The sequence below is a fragment of the Elephas maximus genome, chromosome 4, assembly GCF_024166365.1.
Source record: "Elephas maximus indicus isolate mEleMax1 chromosome 4, mEleMax1 primary haplotype, whole genome shotgun sequence".
Classification (NCBI taxonomy): Eukaryota; Metazoa; Chordata; class Mammalia; order Proboscidea; family Elephantidae; genus Elephas; species Elephas maximus.
This window is the reverse complement of record NC_064822.1, coordinates 136084930-136103374: the sequence shown is the minus strand read 5'-3', so window position 1 is coordinate 136103374 and position 18445 is coordinate 136084930.

Sequence of the window (18445 nt, the reverse complement as noted above, 5' to 3'; positions counted from 1 at the left end):
AAAACCCACTGCCGTCGAGTCAATTCCGACTCATAGAGACCCTACAGGACACAGTAGAACTGCCCACTAGAGTTTCCAAAGGGCGCTTGGTGGATTTGAACTGCTGACCTCTTGGTTAGCAGCTGTAGCACTTAACCACTATGCCACCAGGGTTTGTATATGACCTCTCAATTCCAATTTTTGGGGTAGCAATTTACCTTGAAAGTGAATCAACAGTTATAATTACATGTTAAATATTTCTCAAGTTCTCCTAAAAAAAGGCATCATGTTAGATTGTTAGAAATTCCATAACTCATATTCCAAGCCCAGGAAATTTTCTGTTTTTCCTTTGAGAACTCTTCAGCAAATAAGGGGCTGCTCACCAAGAATTGGCACCAATGACAAGAAAAATTGAGTATTTTGAACGATAAAAATTTAGCCATCTGGCACAGTGCCTAGAGTTTTATCATTATGGATTATTTTTTATTAAAATGTTTTACCACTGTGCTAAATATCTTACTTAGTATTTATTCATTCATTGAATATTTAATAGTCTCATAACCAAACCCATTGCCATCGAGTTGATTCCAATTCATAGTGACCCTAAAGGACAGAGTAGAACTGCCCCATAGAGTTTCCAAGGAGTGCCTGGTAGATTCAAACTGCTGACCTTTTGGTTAACAGACATAGCTCTTAACCGCTATGCCACCAGAGTTTCCAAATATTCTCATACTATGTATCAAACCTGTTAAGAACCATTTTTATGATTTCCTCTTAAACAGTACTTTATCATTAGTATAATGTATATTTTTTCAGAGTTTGTAGATGGATCATTAAATGAAATAAGAAGCAGAAACTTAGTACAGCTATTATATTATTATCTAGTAGGCCATTTATAAACAGAGCATTAAGGAGCCCAAAGGGACTTGTCAAAAATAAATTCCTAATTTAAAGGATTTCACATCTAGGGGTGCTGCCTTACCAATGTTTATATTATTAAAATGTAAGTGATAAATTTGAAATGAATCTTTGATTTTCTAGAGGAATGGTCTGTAAGATTTTATTTTGTTATTTCTGTATATTTTGTAGTAGGAAAATTTGATTACAAAGTACTTATGAAGTAAGTTTCAGGGGAAGCATAAGAGCATAAGAATTACATCATGAGTATAAAAATTATACCAAATATTTTCCTACCTAGCACGGTACCTGTCACCTTTTATCTTCAGTCTCCACAGATGGTTCCACACTCTTTCTAAGTCTTTTTAGTGCTAAGTTGTTTGGACACTGGAGATGGAAGGAAAAAGGAGCAACTAAAGTTCTACTTATAAACACTTGTGAATTACTTAATAAGATAAAAAGAAATTTGTTTAAAATACTGTGTTTCTTATTTGAATACCTCAGGATTAGAGTAAGACGTCACCATAAATTTTGAAAAGAATGAATTAATTGATTTATTAAAAATAGCAATTAATTTATTGAATTTCTATCCTCAAAGTTAAACTTCAAATGTACTGTGGGACCTGCTATTTAGCAATAGATTATCAGATATGATAACAAAAGCTTGAGGAGCAAAAGACAAAACAGATAGATGGGACCTCATAAAAATTAAATAATTTTTAAATTAAAGGATTTTATCAACGAAGTGAAAAGACAACCTACAGATTGGGAGAAAATTTTCTGGAACCCTATAACCGATAAGGTTATCTAAAATTTGTATTTAGAACTTCTATAATTTAATAACAAAAACACAAACAACAAAATCAAAAAATGAGCAAAGGATCTGAAAAGAGAGTTCACCAAAGAGGATGTTTGAATGGCCAACTAGCACATGAAAAGATGCACAACATCATTAGGCATTAAAAAAACTAAACTGGTTGCTGTCAAGTCGATTCTGATTTATAACAACCATATAGGACAGAATAGAACTGCCACATAGTGTTCTTAAGGAAAGGCTGGTGGATTTGAACTGCTGTCCTTTTGCTTAGCAGCTGAACTCTTAAACATTGTGCCACCAGGGTTCTCATTAGCCATTAAAAAGACAAACCCATTGCTGTCGAGTTGATTACAACACATAGCCACTCTACAGGACAGAATAGAACTGCCCCATAGGGTTTCCAAGGAGCAGCTGGTGGATTCAAACTACCAACATTTTGGTTAGCAGCCTGAGCTCTTAACCACCATGCCACCAGTGCTCCATCCCATTAGCCATTAGGAGATGCAAATCAAAACAACACAGAGATAATCACCTCACCCCCATTAGAATGGCAATGATCAAAAAAAGAAAACAATAAGTGCTGACAAGGTTATGGAGAAACTGGAAAACTTAGCCATTGCCAGTAGGAATGTAAAATGGTGCAGCCACTGTGGAAAGCAGTTTGGTGGTTCCTCAAAAAGTTGAACATAGAGTTACTATATGACCAGCAATCCTGATCCTAAGTATATACCAAGAAGAAATGAAGGTAGGAATATGAACAGATACCTGTACACCAATGTTCATCGTAGCACTTTTCACAACAGCCAAAGTTAGAAATACTTGAAATGTAGGTCTAATCTCTGAAATCCATAGGAAAATCCAACACCTTTACAATAAAAAGACAAATAATCTAACTAAAAAAAAAAGCAAAAGACATTGTTGCTGAACCTAGGAAGGTGGGTCCTTGTCTAGCACACTCAGACCTGCCAATAATCTGAACACTGGCCTTTGAGAAAGAGAAGTAAGTTTATTGAAATGTGCAGAGCAAGTTGCTGGGAGTTCCTCAGATCCAACTCCCTGAGCTATAGGGAAGTAGAGTTTATATGTGATTTGGCAGCCAGATGGCAGCCGTGCAGGTGTATTGGGGAGGGAAAATTCTAGAAGGAAGACATTTCAGGAATTATGATGGCCAGGAAACGGGGTGACATGGTTCTTGTCAGATATTTTGCTTCGGAAAGGGGTTCAGGTGATGATTTTCCTTCTGATTCATTCTATCTGTTGCATCCTCTGTTAAGGTCAATTAACGATCACGGCTGGCCCAGTTCTGGCTTGGGCTGGTTTAATGCGGTCTCTTCTGACTAATGGAAATTTACTGGCATTTGTAGAGCCAGGTTACAATATGAACAGACACTTCACCAAAGAAGACATTCAGGTGGCTAACAGACACATGAAGAAATTCTCGCTATCACCGGCCGTTCAAACCCAAAAACCAAACCTGTTGCCATCGAGTAGATTCCGACTCACAGTGACCCTATAGGACAGAGTAGAACTGCCCCACAGGGTTTCCAAGGAGTGGTTGGTGGACTGGAACCACAAACCGTTTGGTCAGCAGCCATAGCTCTTAATCACTGTGCCACAAGGACCCACACTGGCCATGAAAGAAATGCAAATCAAAACTACAATTCCAACATTACCATTATGAATCAAAAAAAAAAAAAAAAAACAGAAAATAACAAATGTTGGAGAGACTGTGGGGACATTGGAACTCTTATGCACTGCTGGTGGGAATGCAAAATGATACTCTTATTTTGGAAAATGATATGGCAACAACAGTTCCTTAAAAAGCTAGAAACAAAAATACTATATGATCCAACAATCTCAGTCTTAGGAATATAACCTAGAGAAATAAGAGCTGTTGCACAAACAGACATAAGCACACCTGTGTTCATTGCAGCATTATTCACAATAGCAAAGACATGAAAACAACTTAAGTGCCCATCAACAGATGAATGGGTAAACAAACTATGGCACATACACACAATAGAATAGTACACAATGATAAAGAACAATGATGAATCTGCAAAGCATCTCACAACATTGATGAATCTGGAGGGCATTATGCTGAGTAAAATAAGTCAATCACAAAAGGACAAATACTGTATGAGACCTGTATTATAAAAACACATGAAAATGTTTCCAGACAGAAAGAAATAATCTTTGATGGTTACGAGGGAGGGGAGGGGTAGGGAGGAAGAAACACTAACTAGATAGTAGATGAGTGGTATCTTTGGTGAAGAGTAAGACAGTACACAATACTGGGGAAATCAGAGTAACTTGACCGGGGCAGAGTCATAGAAGCTTCAAAGACACATCCAAATGCCCTGAGGGACTGAGCTACTGGGCTGAGGGCTGGGGACCATGTTCTCAAGGGACATCTACCTTAACTGGCATAACATAGTCTATAAGAAAATGTTTTACTTCTGAAAGTGGTAAGTAGTGTTTGGGGCCTTAAAAGCCTATGGAGCAGACATCTAAGATACATCTACTGGTCCCATTCCAGCTGCGCAAAGGAGAGTGAAGAAAACCAAAGGCACAAGGGAAAGATTACTCCAAAGGTCTAATGAACCACAGTTATCACAACTTGCACCAGACTAATCCCAGAAGAACTAGATGGTGCTGGTTACCACCACTGACTGCTCTGGCAGGGATCACAGTAGAAGGTCCTGGACAGAGCAAGAGAAAAATGTAGAACAAAATACAAATTCACACACACACACGCACAAAAGACCAAACTTACGAGTCTGACAGAGACTAGAGAAACCCTGAGACTATGGCCCCTGAACACCCTTTTAACTCAGTACTGAAGTCGCTCCTGAGGTTCACTCTTCAGCCAAAGATTAGACAGGCCATTAGGGCCAATAATACATATGAGGAACATGGTTCTTAGTTCACTCATGTATATGAGACTAATGGGCACACCAGCCCAAAAGCAAAGACAAGAAGGCAGGAAGGACAGGAAAGCTAAAGGAATGGAAACAGGGAACCTGGGATGGAGAAGGGGAGAGTGTTGACACATCATGCTATTGGCAATCAATGTCTCAAAACAATTTTTCTATTAACCGTTTAATGGGAAACAAATTTGCTCTGTAAACTTTCACCTAAAGTACTACAAAAATAAAGAAATGTATGGATAAACAAAATAGATATATAGATACATAGAATATTATGCAGCTATAAAAAGAAATGAAGTTCTGATGCATGCTACAATATGGATGAACTTTGAAAACATGAAGCTGAAAGAAATAAGTAAATCACAAAAGGACAAACACTGTATGATCTCATGTCATGGATTGAATTGTGACCCCTAAAAATACCTGTCAACCTGGCTAAGTTATGAGTTCCACTATTGTATGATTGTCTACCATTTTGTCATCTGATATGATTTCCCTGTGTGTTGTAAATACTATCACTATGATGTAATAAGATGGATGAATGGCAGTTATATTGATGAGATCTACAAGATTAGATAGTGTCTTAAGGTAATCTCTTTTGAGATATAAAAGAGAGAAGTGAGCAAAGAGACATGGGGACCTCATACCACCAAGAAAGCAGTGACAAGAACAGAGTGTGTCCTTTGGACCTGAGGTTCCTGCACTGACATGCTCCCAGACCAAGGGAAGATTGATGATGAGGACCTTCCTCCAGAGCTGATAGAGAAAGCCTTCCCCTGAATTCAGACTTCTAGACTATTGGACTGTGAGAGAATAAACCTCCCTTTGTTAAAACCATCCACTTGTAGTATTTCAGTTACAGCAGCACTGGATGACCAAGACATCTCACTTATATGAAATAAATACATAGAAACCAAAGATTATTAACGGTTATCAGGAGTGGGTGGGAGGCGGAGAGTGGAAGTTTTTTTGGGGGGGGCATTAAAAAAAACAAAACCAAACCCACTGCCCTTGAGTCGATTCCAACTCATAGTGACCCTGTAGGACAGAGTAGAACTTCCCCATAGAGTTTCCAAGCGGTGCCTGGTGGATTTGAAATGCCAACCTCTTGGTTAGCAGCCGTAGCACTTAACCACTATGCTACCAGGGTTTCCAGCATTAAGTTTATGTTAACGGTGGTAGAATATTTTGGAAAAGGATAGCAATAATGGTGACACAAATTGAAAAATGTAATTAATGTCATTGAATTGTAAATGTGGAATGTGTTGTATTGATGTATATTTTCACTGCAACAAAACAAGAAAAAATAAAGTGTGCCGTATTTTTATGCAAATAACTTACGCCTTCTACATTTGTTTGCCAACTGCTTCCTCCCCCTTCAAGGTATTTTCGTAAACACCACAGTGCCAATTTTTTTTTTTTTTACATGTTTCTGTAAAAGAAAGAAACTAACCATTAGCATAGTTTGGTTATGAAAATACCTCATAGAGGGAGGGAGTAGTTGGCAAATAAACATAGAAGGCATGCATTATTTGGGTAAAAATATGGTACTTTAACTGTCTTAAAAGCACAAAGACATACATGATCTCTGACTCCTCTAGCTGACACTATTGCCTTACTTGATTTTATAAGTGTGAATTTTTTTTTTTTTAAACTTTCACATTCACAGTGACAACTTAGGGAAGGAGAGCCACTGGGTATGAAAAAAAAGAGGGTGTCATATCTGAAAATCTGCTGAGTCAAGACAAGAAATAAGATACTTTCTAAACCGACTCTTCTGCAAACCTCAGCCATCTTTGTCCAAAACATATTTCTGTTTAGGAGTAAAAATGATCTTTTATGTTAAAATCAGAATCGTACCCTACATTTCTCAAGGCTGGTAATTAAATAAATGCGTAATAAGTCTGTGGTATATAGAAAAAGTGTTATGAGCAAACACACAAAATGTAGGCAGAAAGAACGAGGTATCTATCAATAAAAGCCAGAAACAAACTGAAATGTTTCTGCTTTTAATAGTTTTTTTGGGGGGCAGGCCTTCTATTTTCCTGAGTATTATTTCAATCAAACACAATTTGGATATCGCTCTCGCTGATGAGCTGTACATTTGACCACAAGAAATTCGTTACTGAGTCTTTGCGAGGACATCAGTTACGGTTGCTTCACCAAAGAAGACATTGCAGTGAAATTCACTGGTCTTTGTTTGTATCACAATTTTTACTGGTAAAAAGGTTAGAATAGTTGACTAACAGATGAATAGAAAAAGCAGCCCTTGACTCATGCACTCAGAGAATTTGTTGGCACTATTTTTTTTTTTTTAAGAGCTAAGTCGGAAACCCTGGTAGGCTGTAGTCATTAAGAGCTAAGGCTGCTAACCGAAAGCGAATCTACCAGGTGCTCCTTGGAAACCTTACGGGGCAGTTCTACTCCGTCCTATGGCATTGCTGTGAGTCGGGATCGACTTGATGGCAACGGTAATGGTAACGGTAAGAGCTAAGTCACAGGCTTTTCCTGTTGAACACAAGTGTGTTCACGCAACACCAACATCAGATAAAGTCACTCTGTGACTGTGATGGATCGAGACAAAAACACAACCATTCCTTAATCTTGTTTGAGCACAGACAAAAACGACATTCTCCAGCCCACAAAAATGAGGAAACATCCTTCTCCCCCAAGTAACGTGAGTGACAGATGCTCTTTTATCATTTACAGAATTGGCTGTCTCTATTCCTCCTGTTTCTGGATGAAAAATATTAAGAATAGGGATAGGAAAAGCATGACAGTCATCGATAGCACCAATAAGAAGCTCCCAGGGAAAGCAAGAAAAGCCCACGACTTAGCTTATTTGCCTAGAAACCCTTTAAAATAACATTGTGCTTTAAGTGAAAGTTTACAAATCAAGTCTTCAGTAGAAACTAGCTCCTACATCTAAGCACCCCACAACAACTGGAGAGAGATACATATTTAAAAGTACACTTGAAACAATTTCTGTAATTGAACTCTGACAGTTGCACAATATGCTTTTGTCAAGGAGATCATAAAATAGGAGCTGTAACAGTTAACAACATCCTCCAAATTTTATTAACATCCCCTTTGCCCACTTTGCTACGTGATAATATATTTTAAAAGAATGGCATCATTCTATTATGTGATGAATTAATAGGCAATAATAGTTAAATTGTTTAGTGATATTTTGTTAAAGTACTCCTAAATATACCTGGACTACTAAACTGATTTAAGTTAGCATCTTCCAGTCACGGTAAAATATATTCAGAAATTTTCAGAGTGCTTCACAATTTTCTCATAGGGCATTTAATCTTTCACTGTATTAAATGGAAGGAAAAAGCTTTGTTCTCCTGTTCAGCAACAAATGGCACAAATGATATAACCACATATATTTAATTAATACCTACTGAAAAAAAATGTTTTTTTTTTGTTTTTTTTTTTTTTTTTTATAAGCCCTGGTGGCACAGTAATTAAGAGCTCAAAAGCTAACCAAAGGGTCGGTAGTTCAGCTCTACCAGCCTCTCCTTGGAAACCCTGAAACCCTACTGGGCAGTTTTACTCTGTCTTATAGGGTTGCTTTCAGTGGGAATCGACTTGACAGCAATGGGTGTGGGGTTTTCTTTGTTTTTTTTTAAAGTTCCCGGAGGAAGTCCTGGTGGTACGATGGTTTAAGCATTTGGCTGCTAACTAAAAGGTAGGCAGTTCGAATTCACTAGCTGCTCCTTAGAAACACTATAGGCAGTTCTAATCTTTCTTGTACAGTCACTATGAGTTGGAACTGACTCAATGGCAATGTTTTTTTTTTTTTTTAATTTTTATTGTGCTTTAAGTGAAAGTTTACAAATCAAGTCAGTCTCTCATACAAAAATTTATACACACCTTGCTATATACTCCTATTTGTTCTCCCCCTGTTGAGACAGCCCACTCCTTCCCTCCGCTTTCTCTTTTTACATCCATTCCACCAGCTTCTGACCCCCTCTGCCCTCTCATCTCCCCTCCATATAGGAGATGCCAACATAGTCTCAAGTGTCTACTTGATCCAAGAAGCTCACTCCTCACAAGCATCTTTTTCTATCCCATTGTCCAGTCCAATCCCTCTCTGAAGAGTTGGCTTTGGGAATGGTTCCTGTTTTGGGCTAACAGAAGGTCTGGGGGCCATGACCACCGGGGTCCTTCTAGTCTCAGTTAGACCATTAAATGTGGTCTTTTGATGAGAATTTGGGGTCTGCATCCCACTGCTCTCCTGCTCCCTCACGGGTTCTCTGTTGTGTTCCCTGTCAGGGCAGTCATCGGTTGTAGCCAGGCACTATATGGTTCTTCTGGTCTCAGGGTGATGTAGTCTGGTTTATGTGGCCCTTTCTGTCTCTTGGGCTCGTAATTACCTTGTGTCCTTGGTGTTCTTTGCTCCAGGTGGGTTGAGACTCATTGATGCATCTTAGATGGCCTCTTGCTAGCATCTAAGACCCTAGACACTACTCTCCAAAATGGAATGCAGAATGTTTTCTTAATAGATTTTATTATGCTAATTGACTTAGATGTCCCCTGAAACCATGGTCCCCAAACTCCCGCCCCTGCTATGCTGGCCTTCGAAGCACTCAGTTTATTCAGGAAACTTCTTTGCTTTTGGTTTAGTCCAGGTGTGCTGACCTCTCCTGTATTGTGTGTTGTCTTTCCCTTCACCTAAAGTAGTTCTTACCTACTAATTAGTGAAAGCCCCTCTCCCTCCCTCCCTCCACTCCCTCCCCCCTTTAGTAACCATGAAAGAATATTTTCTTCTCTGTTTAAACTATTTCTCCAGTTCTTATAATAGTGGTCTTATACAATATTTGTCCTTTTGCAACTGACTAATTTCACTCAGCATAATGCCTTCCAGATTCCTCCATGTTATGAAATGTTTCACAGATTCATCACTGTTCTTTATCAATGTGTAGTATTCCATTGTGTGAATATACCATAATTTATTTATCCATTCATCCGTCGATGGGCACCTTTGTTGCTTCCATCTTTTTGCTATTGTAAACACTGCTGCACTGAACATGGGTGTTCATGTATCTGTTAGTGTAAGGCTCTTATTTCTCTAGGATATATTCCAAGAAGTGTTTTTTGCTTTTAATGTGCTAGGAAAGGAGGCTTGGTGGCACAGTGGTTAAGAGCTCAGCTGCTAACCAAAAGGTCAGCAGTTCAAATCCACCACACACTCCTTGGAAACCTTATGGGGCAGTTCTACTCTGTCCTATAGGGTCACTATGAGTCAGAATCGACAGAATGGCAAAGAGCTTTTTATGTCCGAGGAGACTTAGAATAAACAAATAAGAAAATAACACGGCTGTAATCAAAACTGTATTATTTTAAGTAAGGACATTAAACAAGAAAATAGAAATACAAATGTATAATATTTCATGTAGAGATAAATGCTAAGAAAAAATCTAAAGCAGGAAATAATGGAGTGATGGATGTCAATAGAGACTATTTTATCTGTCATGGCATATTAGAGGGTTTATACTACTTTATGGTGCAGTAGCAAATTCCCCCAAATTTCAGTGGCATATTTATTTATTTATCATTCAAATGACATATCCATCACCTATTTTCTGTGGCTCTGCTTCATGTTGTCTTTATTGCAGAACCCAGGCTGACGGAGAAGCTCCTATCCACAATATTGCTAGTTTTGTTGCAGAGGAAAATAGAGATGTGGTGGACTATAAAACAGCATATAAGGCTTCCGCTCAGAAATGACAGAGCCCACATCAGCCCATAATTCAAAAGTGAAATATTCTCGAGTTTAACAGGGCCAAGAGGTACAATACAAGCCGCATGGCCTAAGCCTAATATCTATGTGTAAGTGGTTAAGTGCTGGACTGGCAATTCAAACCCACCTGGCAGAATAGCCCAGCAATCTGCTTCTGAAAGGTCACAGCCTTGGAAACCCTATGAAATGCAGTTCTACTCTGCACATGTGGGATTGTCAAGAGCTGGGAACAACTTTATGGTAACTAACATAAACAGTAACACTCATAACTTGTCAGACAAGTCCTCACTGATAAGGCATCATTTGAGGAAAGATCAAAATGGTATCACAGAGTAAGTAAGGAATAGGAAAAAACAAATGGAAATGTTCTGAAGTGAAAGCGTGTTTTGGCATTTTCAAACAACATTAAAGAGTCCAATGTGGCTAATTTTGTGAAAGGAATAATAGTAGGAAATGAAATCTGAGTGGTAGTTTTGTGCTAGTTTTCAAAGGGCCTTGTAAACCATGGAAGGATAAAAATCTGGATTTTATTTTTAGTAATATGAGTGCTCATTAGAAGATTTTGAGCATCAAAAAAGCAAAAATCAAACCTGTTGCCATTGAGCCAATTCTGACTCATAGTGACCCTATAAAAAAAACTTAGGATTTCAAAGGAGTGGCTGGCAAACTTGAACTGCTGACATTTTGGTTAGCAGCAGAACTTTTAACCACTGCGCTATGAGGTCTCCAAGGTTTTTAGCACAATGGAACTACAATTTGATTTAGCATTTAAAAATACTTATTCTGTTACATGCTTTTAGACTGTATAAGACTAAGGTATTTACTGGGAGCCTAGTCTAAATGAGAGATAATGTTGTCATGAAAAAGGTCATAGCCATAGGCATTGTTGTTGTTAGGTGCCGTTGAGTCTGTTTTGACTCATAGCTACCCTGGGTACAACAGAACGAAACACTGCCCATTCCCACGCCATCCTCACAATCATTGTTAGGCTTGAGCCCACTGTTGTAGCCACCGTTTCCATCTCCTTGAGAGTCTTCCAGGGCTGTAAATCTTTAGGAGGGCAGACTGCCCACATCTTTCTCCCACCAAGCTGCTGGTGGGTTTGAACTAGCAACCTTTCGGTTAGCAGTCACGTACTTTAACCACTATAGCACCAGAGCTCCTTACGGTACCTGTACTACCTGCGAATCTGTATAGTGTTATTTGAAGGCATACTTAGATTAGTTGTAAATGTATATTGCAAACTCTGGGACAACCAGTAAAAATCTTAAAACAAGAAGTATACTTGATGTGCTAAGAGATAAGATAAAATGGGATCATAAAATGCACAATTAAAACCAGGGAAGGCATAAAACGTGTAAAGAGAAAGGAAAAGAACAATAGAAAACAGTTACTTGGTGGATATTAATTCAAGTATATCTACAACCACTTTAAAGTGAATGGCCAAAATATTTCACTTAAAACTCAGAGATTGTTAGAGTAAATTAAAAAATAAGATCCAAGTCTATGTTGTCTACAAGAAACCCACTTCAAATATAATACTCAGGTTAAGAGTAAAAAAATGGATAAAGATGCAACATGCTAATATAATCAAAAGAAATGTGTTATAGCTATATTAGTTCCAGAAACAATCAGATGTCAGAAAAAAAGTTAAAATCATTAATGATAAGGAGAGGCATTACATACTGGTAAAAGAGTCAATTCACCTAGCAGACATAGCAACCCTCGATGTGTATGCCCCTAACAACAGAGCACCAAAATATGTGAAACAAAAACTGAAAGGCAAATCCATTGTTATAGTTGACAACTATAACATCCCTTCTTAAGTAATTGATAGGTCAAGCAGGCAGAAAATCAGAAAGGATATAGTTGACCTGAACAGCACTATCAATTAACTTGATCTAATTAACATTTATAAAATGACTCATTAAATACCAATAGAATTTACATTTTTCTGAAAATCACAAGGAACATTCACCAATATAGACCACATTTGAGGTTGTAAACAAAGACAAAGATATATATGACTGTCATTCATGTATATACATATACAGAAAGGTACATTATGGTAGACAAACTAACAAAAGAAACCTTATGCAGTTATATTAATAGAAAAAGTAGACATTTATGGAAAAATCCTAACTAGAGATTAAAAAGGACACTTTCTAATATGAAATTTCAATTCACCTGAAGACAAAACAGTTCTAAGTTTTTATTCACAAAAACATTGCTGTCGTTAGGTGCCTTCGAGTCAGTTCTAACTCATAGCGTCCCTATGTACAACATAACAAAACATTGCCTGGTCCTGCACCATCCTCACAGTCATTGTTAGGTTTGAGTCTATTGTTGCAGGCACTGTGTCAGTCCATCTCATTGAGGGTCTTTCTCTTCTTTGCCAACCCTCTACTTTACCAAGTGTGCCCTTTTCTAGGGACCTATGCCTCCTGATACCATGTCCGAAGTGTGTGGAGTGAAGTCTCGCCATCCTCTCTTCTAAGGAGCATTTTGACTTTACTTCTTCCAAGACAGGTTTGTTCATTCTTTTGGTAGTCCATGGTATATTCAATATCCTTTTACAACACTGTAATTCAAAGGTGTCAATTCTTCTTTGGTCTTCCTTTTTCGTTGTCCAGCTTTTGCAAGCATATGCGGTAATTGAAAACACTGGTAACTTGGGTCAGGTGCACCTTAGTCCTTAAAGTGACATCTTTGCTTTTTAGCACTTTGAAGAAGTCTCTTTTGCAGCACATTTGCCCAATGCAATGTGTAGTCTGATTTCTTGACTATTGCTTTCATGGGCATTGATTGTGGCTCCAAGTAAAATGACGTCTTTGACAACTTCAATTTTTTCCCCGTTTATTGTGATATTGCTTATCAGTCCGGTTGTGCAGTTTTTTTTTTCTTTATGCTGAGTTGTAATGCATACTGAAGGCTGTAGTCTTTGATATTCATCAGTAAGTGCTCCAAGTCCTCTTCACTTTCAGCAAGCAAGGTTGTATCCTCTGTACAAAGCAGGTTGTTAATGAATCTTGCTCCTATCCTCATGCCCCATTCTTCTTCATATATTCCAGCATCTCGGATTATTTGCTCAGCATACAGATTGAATAAATATGGTGATAGGATACAACCCTGATGCACATCTTCCCTGACTAAACCATGAAGTACCCCCTTGTTCTGTTTGAATGGCTGCCTCTTGGTCTATGTACAGATTCCTCATGAGCACAATTAAGTGTTCTGGAATTCCCATTCTTCACAGTGTTATCCACAATTTGTTGTGATCTACACACAGTCGAATGTCTTTGCATAATCAATAAAACATAGTTAAACATCTTTCTGGTATTCTCAGCTTTCAGCCACGATCCATCTGACTTTAGCAAGGATATCCCTGGTACCACATCTTCTGAATCCAGCTTGAATTTCTGGCAGTTTCCTATCAATGTACTGCTGAAACCTCTTTTTGAATGATCTTCAGCAAAATTTTACTAGCATGTGTTATTAATGATATTGTTTGATAATTTCCACATTCTGTTGGATCACTTTTCTTTGGAATAGTTGTAAATATGAATCTCTTGCAGTTGGTTGACCAGGTAGCTGTCTTCCAAATTTCTTGGCATAGAAGTGTGAGTGCTTCTGGCTCTGCAACCGTTTATTGAAACATCTCAATTGGTACTCCATGAAAACGTGGACTCCACAAAATTTATGAAACCCAAATACAAGAAATTGCAGGGAAAATCAGATAAATTCAAAAGTTAGCTAGAAAATTTTAACACAACTCTGTCAGTAACTGATACAACATACAGGTAAAAATCTGTAATGATATAGAATATTTGGACAATATAATTGACAATCATGCTCTAATTGATAACACACACTACTCTTAACAATTATAAAATATGCTTTATTTTTAAGCACATGTTGAAAATGTACACATATTTATAAAACACTGGCATGCTTGGAGTAAATATGTAGTAGTTTCTCTGAACTTTCTTATATGTGTCCTTAGTGTGTGTAAGAACCACACAGAAAACAAGAAATCCCGTTTGTCTTCTCAAAACTCCACCTAACCTAGTTTATATCGTGCACGTGCAGGTGCTCATACACACGCAAACATTTGAACAACCATGTCACATACACTCCTGTGTTGTGGAAATTGATTAAAAAAGAAAAAAAAATACAGAAGAGTGAGATATAATACAAATAGGCAATGCAAAACAGGTGTTTATAGGTCAACACCTGTTCTCTGTAAACGCAAAACAGGTGTTTATAGGTCAACACCTGCTCTCCTCATCCCAAATCATTTTACCCAGCTTTGTCTTAACACTTTGTTTTATTACTCAAGATAAAAAAAAATACTCAAGATACATACATAATATTGTCAACTGGGCTTGTACATTCAATTGTTCAACTTCACATTATAACAGTGAACTAATGTAGAGTCTGCCACCTGTCTATAGCCAAGTGACTCAGAAAGATTAAATTAACTGACTTCGGACAGCGCATAAAGCCAGAACAAAACTAGTTTTTCCATCTCAATTAATACATGAAACTAAGGAATTTGCAGAAGTGACAGATGCTCTTTCAGCCTTAAAGAAGTTCTTTAGTACTGACAAATTAGTAGAATGCTAACATCTTCTTTTTCGGTATCTAAAGAGTATTTTTAAAGAGTATAGGGTTGCTATGAGTTGGGATTGAGTCAGTGAAAATGGGTTTGGGTTTTTGTTTTTTAATTTTTTTTAAGGAGTAGTTAAAATTTCTCTTGGGATGATTGGAAGATTAAAAGAAAATCAAGATAATTATAATTTTGTCTTTTAAAAATTTTCCATTTAAACCAAAAAGTAAAGCACAAATTTCTATATTTACTGATTGGAAAATCACAGTATTTTTAGCTGATAATGTTAAAATATATGCTATCAATTGACTCAGGTTTCATTGTCATTATATGATCTCTACCATATTAAGAGAATCAATATTCTAAGTACCACAAATGCTTTGTCTACTGGAATAATTGATCAAAATAATAAAATATAATTTTTCCATATTTATTGTGTTGAAAATCACCAGAACCATGGATTCTTAGAAACCTTTCCATTTTCTTCATTTTAAACATTGGAAAAGAGAGATATGATATGTCCAACATCACACTAGTGGAAAACTAAAAAAAAGTAAGAATTCTCTTTCAGTATAGGAACAACAGCAAACTTATTTTGTAAGATACTTGAAATTTATATTGTATTATTTACCTACTATAGCCTTTTGGTCCTTTTTTTTAAAAAATTAAGTCAAATTGGATAGAGGAAATATTCAGAATCCAGTTTGGATCTATATATAAAAATGTCAAACTATAAAATCTGATTATAAATTTAAGGTTATATTACAGTTCTATTTATATTACGATTACATAAAATAATCTATTTCAATGGTATTAGATATTTTCAAAATATTCAAAAGAATTTAGCAGGTTATTTTCTATAATGACATTACATGTATTCTTCTATCCTTTTCCATTTTCAAATGAAAGTAAGGGGGAATAGCTATAACAAATAGAACCAAAGCTCATCTTCTTTCTAGGATGTAAATAAACCATTGACGCAATGTCTGCAACACAATGTTGGTAAAGAAATGAAAAATTTATCCACATTTGCATTTACGTTAGATTTTATTTTGCTGAATATTCTAGTTATTAAGAATCTCAACATAGGATACAATAGTGATACCAGATCTGTGGCTTTAAAAGGATAAAAACCAAAAAACCAAACCCACTGCCGTCGAGTCGATTCCGACTCATAATGACCCTATAGGATAGAGTAGAACTGCCCCATAGAGTTTCCAAGGAGTGCCTGGTGAATTCGAACTGCTGACCTTTTGGTTAGCAACCGTAGCACTTAACTGCTACACCACCAGAGTTTCCTTTAAAAGGATAGAATATTTGTTTCTTCCTAAATTCAAGGTAATATGTAGTTTAGGGGATGTTGCTATTGTTAGGTGCTGTCCAGTTGGCTCGGACTCATAGTGTCCTTATGTACAACAGAACAAAACATTGCCCAGCCCCGTGCCATTCCCACAATTGTTGGTATAGCTGAGCTCATTTTTGTAGCCACTGTCTCAATCCACCATCTCCCTTGTTTTCACTGACTCTTTACTTTACCAAACATTATGTCCTTTTCTAGGAATTGGTCTTTCCAGATGACATGTTCAAAGTAAGCAAGATGAAGTCTCACTATACTCCTAAGGCGTAATTTGACTGTTCTTCCTCCACAGCTGATTTGTACATTCTTCTGGCAGTCCAGGTTATACTCAATATTCTTTGCCAACACCACAATTCAAATGTGTCAATTCTTCTTAGGTCTTCCTTTTTCATTGTCCAGCTTTCACGTACATATAATGATTGAAAAGACCATGGCTTAGATTAGGTTCTCCTTAGTCATCATAGTGACACCTTTGTTTCTTAAGATTTTGAAGAGGTTTGTTTTGCAGCAAATTCGTCTAATGCAATGCATTATTTGACTTCTTGACTGCTGCTTCCATGTTCTTTGGTTGTTGATCCAAGTAGAATAAAATCTTTGACAATTTCAATTTCTTCACCATTTATCATGATGTTCCCTATTGGCCCAGTTGTGAAGATTTTCATTTTCTTTATGTTCAGGTGTAATCCATACTGAATGCTTTAGTCTTTGATTTTCATCAGTAAGTTCTTCAAGTTGTCTTTATTTTAGGCAAGCAAGGTTGTGTCATCTGCATACTGCAGTTTGCTAATCAATTTTTCTTCAATCTTGAAGCTGTGTTCTCCTTCATATAGTCTAACTTCCCTGATTTTTGCTCAGCATACAGTAGAATAAGTGAAGTGAAAAGATGCAACCTTGCCACACATCTTCTCCAATTTTACACAACACAGTTTAGAGAATAGGAAGCTTATAAGAGGTCAACCAGGGATCCAGATTCCTTCACTAAATGTCTTTCTTGTCTTCCCTGTTCAAGTTTGCACAATATCACAGCTTTCAAATTACAGCCCATGTGAAAGAGGAAAGAGCAAGTGAGGATCAAACAGGCTTCTCTTAAGGATGTTACTCATAATTGCACACATCACTTTCTCATCAAGTAGAATTTAGTTATCTGGTCACAGCTAGAAGCAAGAGCTTGGGACATGTGGTCTTTAGCTCTGCTACTTACAAGTTAAAACACAAGAGTTTCTAAAATGATGCAAATAAAATTTGTGGACAATTTACAATCCGCGTCACATATGAACATTTTTATGATGCCAAAAATAACCTGACTTTTTTTTATTCTTTTGTTGATTCATAAGATACATGATACTTTATTTATTCTTTTATGTTCATTATTTCTATTGCACTTTACTTTAAAAATGCTTGTTACTTAAAGATTCTATACTTTTGATTTATAGAGAATTGGATATTTCTTGTACAAGTTTTGACAACAAGGTCATAGACTTTTCTCTCAAAGACGCTAATGTTGCATGGCAAGGCTTCCCAGCTCAAGACTAAGCCTTGTCTAGGTTCTTACCTTCTTCTGACCAAGAATGACCAGGAGAGGCTCAGAGGTTCCACATGAACAAAGATTTATTAGGGAAAGAAAGAAAGTAAAAGCTTGGGAGGGAGAGATGGAGAGGGGTTTCCACCTCTGCTAGCCTCCAGTCTCTAGTGAATAAAGGATTTCCTAGGATTTATAAAATGTTTTAGGCAGGAAAAAGGCATTTTCTTTATTCATTAGATGGGTGGAGATTTCCAGGAGAAGGGGAGGGATTGTGAAACTCAAATACACGCACAGTTAGAATCCAAGATGGATTTCCTCAGAGAGGTTGCTGGAACTAAGATGGAGTCTGTCACAAAGGCTGCCAGGATGTCAAACGGGACTTATTCTGGGATGTTGTGCATGTGTGATGTCTCTGGGGCTTGGTTCGAGTTCCAGCGAGGGGCCTCTGCTCATGTTCGTCTCATGTGGAAGGTCATTCATAGGCCACATTGATCTTTACTGCGCATGCTCTGTACCTGGTGAGACCTTGAAGAACAACTCAGGGAGATTATCAGTAATTCATAGCTGGTCAAACACATGGGG